Source organism: Montipora capricornis, chromosome 10, assembly GCF_036669925.1.
Source record: "Montipora capricornis isolate CH-2021 chromosome 10, ASM3666992v2, whole genome shotgun sequence".
In the NCBI taxonomy this organism is placed as follows: domain Eukaryota; kingdom Metazoa; phylum Cnidaria; class Anthozoa; order Scleractinia; family Acroporidae; genus Montipora; species Montipora capricornis.
Window position 1 is genome coordinate 10,247,003 of NC_090892.1, and position 9,649 is coordinate 10,256,651.

The 9,649-nt window shown below is 40.7% G+C and overlaps 1 protein-coding gene across 1 annotated transcript in view; it reads left to right on the plus strand.

Annotated features, from left to right (window-relative positions):
• Nucleotides 1-403, plus strand: part of LOC138018831 (uncharacterized protein DDB_G0284459-like) — an 11,415-nt gene extending 11,012 nt beyond the window's left edge. Inside the window, exon 5 of the mRNA XM_068865510.1 lies at nucleotides 1-403. This exon is cut by the window's left edge and continues 570 nt beyond it. The gene's annotated coding sequence lies outside the window, so the exon portion shown is untranslated.
• The last annotated feature ends 9,246 nt before the right edge of the window (nucleotides 404-9,649 follow it).

Here is a 9,649-nt window from a genome sequence, read left to right on the forward strand (position 1 = left end):
ACAAGGAGGTTCCCAATCAGTCCCCTTTCGTCGGGCGTGGCGCCTTATTAGACGTTCGGTATTCGGTCTTTGAGCAACTGGAGTCAGTTGTCTATTTGAACCTTTAACATTGAGTCCGCAAGGAGGTTCCCAATCAGTCCCCTTTCGTCGGGTTTGACGCTTTTTTAGGTGAGAGGCGTGACCTCGACCATCGAGCGTGACTGAGTTTTTGTTTTTAGTCTTTCCCGTCACGTTCGACGAACTAAGATCACCTGCTCGTTGACTTTCAACATTTAGCTACAAACGTTTGCATTTAAGAGTACTTCCAGTTGTGTTTCGTGATAATTGAACTGGTTTTCCGTCAATTTCGTTTCGATTTTGCTGTTACTGTAACGAAAACATTAAAACTGGTCACGTGTTTAAATTTGTTCAGTCTTTTTATGATTCATTCGTTATCTTTGTTCTTAAAAATCGTCATTTTACATAGCTTCCTTTGCGCGAGTTTCTCTTCTCTCTGTGTTTCCGATAACACGGGATATCAAGACTATCGTCAGAGGGGTTCATGCAGATGAAGTTTCAGGGATTTATGCAGATCTCGAACAACGCCTTTGAGAGGTAACTTATCCATTGTCCCTCGTGTAACGGGAGTCTATCCGAAAAGGGAAACACTAACAGCGCTTTTCGAAAATTTCTTTTCGAAAAGTGTTGTTTCTCAAACAACGAAACTTTTTTACTAGAGAAGACGTCAAAATACATGGGGTTAATCATAATTGAACTGAGTGGAGTGCAGATTGGTCTGAAATCATACGTGTGATTTCAGACCAAAATTGCATGGCACGAAGTTCAATGAAGACTTTATTTCGTCCATGTAGAAATCGCACAATTTAATCGCTCAAATACAGGATTTTATCCAGTACCAATATTTTATTGATCCGATTGCCGGTTTGTATGTAATAGGACTACGTGCTGTCCAATTTCGAAAAAAATTGGATGAGAAAAATCCTGAGGACTGCCAAATCTACGGCCGAGTCCAATTTGGCAGTCCGAGGAGTTTTTGAATCCAATTATTTCCAAATTGACAACATGGGAACTTTAACGCTGAAACTTTCAGTTTCACCAAACTTCCCTAGTGTCGTACTCAACTGAGAATCGTAGTACATGATACGAACAGAAAATTTTATACCGGGACGAGTCCTACCGGCGCGAGTTCACTTCGGTTTCTGTACTGGAAACGAGAACTTCATTTCGGTACGAAATAGACCACTTTCGCTATATTAAAATTCAGTTCAAGACAAAAGGCATCATCTCGAGGCTCTGGGGAATAAACTAATACAAATCCTTATATTTATGCCCCAGAGCCTCGAGATGATGTCTTTTGTTTAGGACTGAATTATAATATATCGAAACTGGTCTATTTCGCAACAGTATCATGCAAACCACGAAAAACCACCCGCGGTATGAAAAAGGTCTGTCGGTGGACTGGAACGGGTAGCGCATGCGTAAATTTCTTGAATCCATTCAAAGATGTATTTAATCACCGTCAAGAATACCCTCATCTTTACAAGATATGAAATCACGTAGGCATCATTTAAACACGATAGGAAATCAAATACTCATCCCGGTGTGGTATTCGCAGCGGGGCGAGTTTTCTCGTGTAAACAGCCCTCTTAGAGCAAAAAATAGTGCCATTCGTAAATAAATCGCACTCCTGAGAGCCAATAGGATTGCAAGGATCACCAGCGATTTATAAATGGATGTAATAAACATCTTAATTGTACCTCGTTCCTTCGGCCGAAAGGATTTAGTGTGAAGTTTAGAAACTCTGTTCACGGAATTTAACCCTTACTTCAGCTACCTAAGTAAGTGGGTTCTTTAACGTTAAACAGGGAACTTATGAACGTGAGGGATGGGGCCTACGGTTTATAGTCCTTATCCTAGGAGACTAGAAGTCTAACCATTTGCAGACGAAATCCACAAAGGCAGCTCTTTAATTTCCCGTCAGTTATTTTAAGATCCTAAGTGTTGATCCGGCATGGGTTCGAACCCGCGACCTCTGGCATGACAGCCCGATGCTCAAACAACTGTATGCGCTGTGCCATGCATCGGTTATATAAATTTAAGATTAAGTCTTTTGGCGACCAGGGTTGTTAAACCCCGACAGCAAGAAATAAAGAGGAAAAGACGTGTTACTGAGGGAGCTGGTGACGCAATCGTGCAGTAAAGGGACTGGAAGAGTTTGAGCCTATCGAGGTATGTTATTTTATTATATGTGCTTATCACTAGTGATTTTTTTTTAATTTAATGAAAAAAGCGAGCACCCTCCGCTTAAAGTAATTCTCGAGAATTAACCCGTTTTTTTACAGTTCCAGACATATGTTCTGAGACAGGAAGTGGCAGTATCAGTTCTCTTTTGTATTAAAAGATAATGTGTGAAACGAAGTTACACTCCACGAACATTCCTCTGCCAACAAAGGGACAAACTTACTCATGCTACGTCACAGGTCCCAGTCCCCCGTCGTGCTCGATGAAATGACGGCTTCAATATTTGCTTCAACATCCGTTCGATTTTGTTGAACAGCGCGGATGCTCCCTCCCTTTCAGCCGTGTTGAAACATGTTGCATCTAAGTTGAAGAAATAAAGAAGGAGTTCAAAAGTGTTTAAACTTTGCTTCGACAACCATTCATCATTTCTTTTGTTTTCGCGAATATTCTATTAAGTTGAAGCTTTTTGCCCCCTCTTTCAACATTAGGGAACTTAAGCAACGACAACGGCGACGGCAACGAAAACGTCTCAAATTTGCATATTTAGTAGGCAAAAACAATAGCTTTGCACGCCCTGCACGTGCGTTTTTCACTTTTGTCCATTTCTTTGCCGTCGTCAACAAAACAACAACGTGAAATAGTCAAATTTTAGGTTTTAAGGAGAACGTCAGCACTTGACGCTAAAGTTTCATTTTCTCCCCTAAAATAAAAACCATTCCGACCAATGTCATTTTTGAGGAACTACCACACCCTTGTCATATAAGAAGGGTTGACATGTTTACAAAGTGATTACAATGACGCGAATTTATATTTTGAGATGACGTTCTCGGTGCCGTCGCCGTCGTCGTTGCTTAAGTTCCCTATTGTTGGGTATGCGCGTGCGCACTTATCGGTCTCTCAAGGACGTATCACTGTTGTCCGTATTCATAGTAACAACCGCGGTTGCAGCCTGGGACTGAATACAAGACCTCTCGTGAGCTTTGTTGAACCAAATGTTGATGATTTGTTGAAACCGTTCGCCCACCCCAGCAGTCAACGTCGTTCAACAAAATCGAACGGATATTGAAATAAATGTTGAAGCCCATTTGCCCGGGCCTTTAGATGTGCCAAACAAACATTAAGGACGTGGAATCCTCGAATAATTTTTGAAAAATGCTATCCACGTACCATTAAATTTTCTCCTAAAAAGTAAAAACAAAAATGGGTGATAGGCACGTTGAAGAAAATGTGAGTTGACACAGGCTTTCCTTGCAATCCCAACTGAGTAAGGATTACCAAGGCTAAAAATGTACATAAAAGGAGCGTGGGAGAATTTTCTGCTTAGCCCAAGAGATACTGTAAAACTGCTTCAATGAAATACTAGAATAAATGTATGGATCTTCACATCAAATCCGGTTTAAAAAACCTGGTCTCCATGTTATTTTTTAGCTATATAGATTAAGGATGAGAAGTTAACGTTGCCATTGAAAATGAGCTCAGTGACAAGGACGAAGGCTCCTCTTGTGCTACGGCGCAGCGCTGGCTCATTGCAAAAGATGAAGGACGTCATTTCTCATGAGGCATACCACGAGTTGAGGATCACTCTTCTAGAAGGTGAACGAGACTCACTCCCACCAATCAGTGCCTCTGAAACGAGGAAGGAATAAGCAAAGTGCATGAGATCATAGCTCTCCATTCAAGACCAGAGGTCAGTGAAACGAATAAGTTACTTCAAATTTTGAGACAAATCAGAGAGACTATCGCGAACTGAGGAGAGTGGTGTAGAAATAAAGTAAGTACTCAATTCCAACACCGTTTCCGTAAAGAAATATTGTGACCAAAAGCCGATAGAACGTAGGTCTGATTATTTGGTGATGTACTGTATTTCAGCGGGCCAAACCAGCCTTCTTCATAAACAACTCGAGTTCTTCTGGATAATGTTTTCTCATACTATGTAAGAGAAATTAGGGTAAGAGAATTTAATAGGGTTTTCGAAACTTGAAATAAAAAACCAATTGCGCCGAACTGTACCGTCGCCATGGCAACAGTAGGGAATTTAAGAAACGACGACGGCTACGACTACGACAACGCCACAAAGCAATAATATCATTGGTTAAAAGAGCATTAATAATCGTGATAATTGAACTGGTTTTCCGTCAATTTCGTTTCGATTTTGCTGTTACTGTAACGAAAACATTAAAACTGGTCACGTGTTTAAATTTGTTCAGTCTTTTTATGATTCATTCGTTATCTTTGTTCTTAAAAATCGTCATTTTACATAGCTTCCTTTGCGCGAGTTTCTCTTCTCTCTGTGTTTCCGATAACACGGGATATCAAGACTATCGTCAGAGGGGTTCATGCAGATGAAGTTTCAGGGATTTATGCAGATCTCGAACAACGCCTTTGAGAGGTAACTTATCCATTGTCCCTCGTGTAACGGGAGTCTATCCGAAAAGGGAAACACTAACAGCGCTTTTCGAAAATTTCTTTTCGAAAAGTGTTGTTTCTCAAACAACGAAACTTTTTTACTAGAGAAGACGTCAAAATACATGGGGTTAATCATAATTGAACTGAGTGGAGTGCAGATTGGTCTGAAATCATACGTGTGATTTCAGACCAAAATTGCATGGCACGAAGTTCAATGAAGACTTTATTTCGTCCATGTAGAAATCGCACAATTTAATCGCTCAAATACAGGATTTTATCCAGTACCAATATTTTATTGATCCGATTGCCGGTTTGTATGTAATAGGACTACGTGCTGTCCAATTTCGAAAAAAATTGGATGAGAAAAATCCTGAGGACTGCCAAATCTACGGCCGAGTCCAATTTGGCAGTCCGAGGAGTTTTTGAATCCAATTATTTCCAAATTGACAACATGGGAACTTTAACGCTGAAACTTTCAGTTTCACCAAACTTCCCTAGTGTCGTACTCAACTGAGAATCGTAGTACATGATACGAACAGAAAATTTTATACCGGGACGAGTCCTACCGGCGCGAGTTCACTTCGGTTTCTGTACTGGAAACGAGAACTTCATTTCGGTACGAAATAGACCACTTTCGCTATATTAAAATTCAGTTCAAGACAAAAGGCATCATCTCGAGGCTCTGGGGAATAAACTAATACAAATCCTTATATTTATGCCCCAGAGCCTCGAGATGATGTCTTTTGTTTAGGACTGAATTATAATATATCGAAACTGGTCTATTTCGCAACAGTATCATGCAAACCACGAAAAACCACCCGCGGTATGAAAAAGGTCTGTCGGTGGACTGGAACGGGTAGCGCATGCGTAAATTTCTTGAATCCATTCAAAGATGTATTTAATCACCGTCAAGAATACCCTCATCTTTACAAGATATGAAATCACGTAGGCATCATTTAAACACGATAGGAAATCAAATACTCATCCCGGTGTGGTATTCGCAGCGGGGCGAGTTTTCTCGTGTAAACAGCCCTCTTAGAGCAAAAAATAGTGCCATTCGTAAATAAATCGCACTCCTGAGAGCCAATAGGATTGCAAGGATCACCAGCGATTTATAAATGGATGTAATAAACATCTTAATTGTACCTCGTTCCTTCGGCCGAAAGGATTTAGTGTGAAGTTTAGAAACTCTGTTCACGGAATTTAACCCTTACTTCAGCTACCTAAGTAAGTGGGTTCTTTAACGTTAAACAGGGAACTTATGAACGTGAGGGATGGGGCCTACGGTTTATAGTCCTTATCCTAGGAGACTAGAAGTCTAACCATTTGCAGACGAAATCCACAAAGGCAGCTCTTTAATTTCCCGTCAGTTATTTTAAGATCCTAAGTGTTGATCCGGCATGGGTTCGAACCCGCGACCTCTGGCATGACAGCCCGATGCTCAAACAACTGTATGCGCTGTGCCATGCATCGGTTATATAAATTTAAGATTAAGTCTTTTGGCGACCAGGGTTGTTAAACCCCGACAGCAAGAAATAAAGAGGAAAAGACGTGTTACTGAGGGAGCTGGTGACGCAATCGTGCAGTAAAGGGACTGGAAGAGTTTGAGCCTATCGAGGTATGTTATTTTATTATATGTGCTTATCACTAGTGATTTTTTTTTTAATTTAATGAAAAAAGCGAGCACCCTCCGCTTAAAGTAATTCTCGAGAATTAACCCGTTTTTTTACAGTTCCAGACATATGTTCTGAGACAGGAAGTGGCAGTATCAGTTCTCTTTTGTATTAAAAGATAATGTGTGAAACGAAGTTACACTCCACGAACATTCCTCTGCCAACAAAGGGACAAACTTACTCATGCTACGTCACAGGTCCCAGTCCCCCGTCGTGCTCGATGAAATGACGGCTTCAATATTTGCTTCAACATCCGTTCGATTTTGTTGAACAGCGCGGATGCTCCCTCCCTTTCAGCCGTGTTGAAACATGTTGCATCTAAGTTGAAGAAATAAAGAAGGAGTTCAAAAGTGTTTAAACTTTGCTTCGACAACCATTCATCATTTCTTTTGTTTTCGCGAATATTCTATTAAGTTGAAGCTTTTTGCCCCCTCTTTCAACATTAGGGAACTTAAGCAACGACAACGGCGACGGCAACGAAAACGTCTCAAATTTGCATATTTAGTAGGCAAAAACAATAGCTTTGCACGCCCTGCACGTGCGTTTTTCACTTTTGTCCATTTCTTTGCCGTCGTCAACAAAACAACAACGTGAAATAGTCAAATTTTAGGTTTTAAGGAGAACGTCAGCACTTGACGCTAAAGTTTCATTTTCTCCCCTAAAATAAAAACCATTCCGACCAATGTCATTTTTGAGGAACTACCACACCCTTGTCATATAAGAAGGGTTGACATGTTTACAAAGTGATTACAATGACGCGAATTTATATTTTGAGATGACGTTCTCGGTGCCGTCGCCGTCGTCGTTGCTTAAGTTCCCTATTGTTGGGTATGCGCGTGCGCACTTATCGGTCTCTCAAGGACGTATCACTGTTGTCCGTATTCATAGTAACAACCGCGGTTGCAGCCTGGGACTGAATACAAGACCTCTCGTGAGCTTTGTTGAACCAAATGTTGATGATTTGTTGAAACCGTTCGCCCACCCCAGCAGTCAACGTCGTTCAACAAAATCGAACGGATATTGAAATAAATGTTGAAGCCCATTTGCCCGGGCCTTTAGATGTGCCAAACAAACATTAAGGACGTGGAATCCCCGAATAATTTTTGAAAAATGCTATCCACGTACCATTAAATTTTCTCCTAAAAAGTAAAAACAAAAATGGGTGATAGGCACGTTGAAGAAAATGTGAGTTGACACAGGCTTTCCTTGCAATCCCAACTGAGTAAGGATTACCAAGGCTAAAAATGTACATAAAAGGAGCGTGGGAGAATTTTCTGCTTAGCCCAAGAGATACTGTAAAACTGCTTCAATGAAATACTAGAATAAATGTATGGATCTTCACATCAAATCCGGTTTAAAAAACCTGGTCTCCATGTTATTTTTTAGCTATATAGATTAAGGATGAGAAGTTAACGTTGCCATTGAAAATGAGCTCAGTGACAAGGACGAAGGCTCCTCTTGTGCTACGACGCAGCGCTGGCTCATTGCAAAAGATGAAGGACGTCATTTCTCATGAGGCATACCACGAGTTGAGGATCACTCTTCTAGAAGGTGAACGAGACTCACTCCCACCAATCAGTGCCTCTGAAACGAGGAAGGAATAAGCAAAGTGCATGAGATCATAGCTCTCCATTCAAGACCAGAGGTCAGTGAAACGAATAAGTTACTTCAAATTTTGAGACAAATCAGAGAGACTATCGCGAACTGAGGAGAGTGGTGTAGAAATAAAGTAAGTACTCAATTCCAACACCGTTTCCGTCAAGAAATATTGTGACCAAAAGCCGATAGAACGTAGGTCTGATTATTTGGTGATGTACTGTATTTCAGCGGGCCAAACCAGCCTTCTTCATAAACAACTCGAGTTCTTCTGGATAATGTTTTCTCATACTATGTAAGAGAAATTAGGGTAAGAGAATTTAATAGGGTTTTCGAAACTTGAAATAAAAAACCAATTGCGCCGAACTGTACCGTCGCCATGGCAACAGTAGGGAATTTAAGAAACGACGACGGCTACGACTACGACAACGCCACAAAGCAATAATATCATTGGTTAAAAGAGCATTAATAATCGTGCTGCACGTGCAGCACGGATTTTAGCAAGTTTGTTTGCGACCCTCTGCACAACGACGACGTGAAATCACCAAATTTGAAGTTTTGACGACAACGTGAGCATGCAACAGAGAATCCTTCATTCTCTATTTTAACTCTGAAAACTCTCGTACCAATTTATTTTTTGGATACTTCGCCCACATTGTAGGACGTGAAAGAGACTGAATAATCGCGAAAGACGTATGATAAAGGAGAGTTATATTTTGAGGTGACGTTTTCGTCGACCGTCGCCGTTGTAGATCTTAAATTCCCTAGTTAGGGAGTCGGCGATACCATTAATTTAAAAAAAAGCCTGGCAATAGTATTAGTCAAATATCACACCGTTTCCCTACTGAAAGGACCGACAGTGTTGTAATCTTTCCCATTGGAAAGCGACGGATACCTCAAAGGATATGCACTAACCGTAGACAGGATTTTGTGTGCCAATCAGATCGGTGGGAACGCAGTGCCCGAGGATGAATATTTTAATTGAAACAATATATGACGCCGGTATAATCCCCATGAAAAAACCGTATATTTGTGCTCTTTGTTCACTCTTTTCAAAATGGCGGATTTTCCATAAGAAAACATCTATTCGATCGGGATTTAATGAGTTACTGCCCACATTTAATTGTCAGGTCTGTCGGCCTATGTGTTTATGGACCGTGACAGCAAACATGAGCAAAAGTCCGGCTAAAATTTGCTATTTGCACCAACTCAAGCCAAACTATTTATTTGATAGAAGGTTATTACTTTCCTGATGGCCACGATTATCAAACCAGGATTAAAAAAAAAAAGACAGAGACGAGTTTGAAAAACAGGGTTTTCATGGTAGCTTGCGAACGCAGACGTATTTCCGGAATGGCAACCTGCCTCGCGTTTGTCGAAGCTTTGAGTTCCCCATGAACCGGAAACTTTTCATTTAGCTTATTTTCTCTCCTGCTTTCAAATGCTTGACCCCCTAATGTTCAAGTGATCTTCGGAACAGCACACGCAAATAATCTTCTTGAGTTTGTAAGTGTTTTTCCGCGATCGTACAAATAATGTTCACGTAAACAAAGCAGTAGGGTTCAAAAGCTAACGCTAGCTAAGTACGCTGAAAACAAGAGTTGACACCGAAGACGAAAAGTAAGCACTTCTTGTGTACTTTTATATAGTGTTTTCCGATGGACGTAATTGGAACAAATAGAAAAAATGAAATATTTCAGTGTTTATGTTCAAGAAAAGAAAAAAGGATTGAT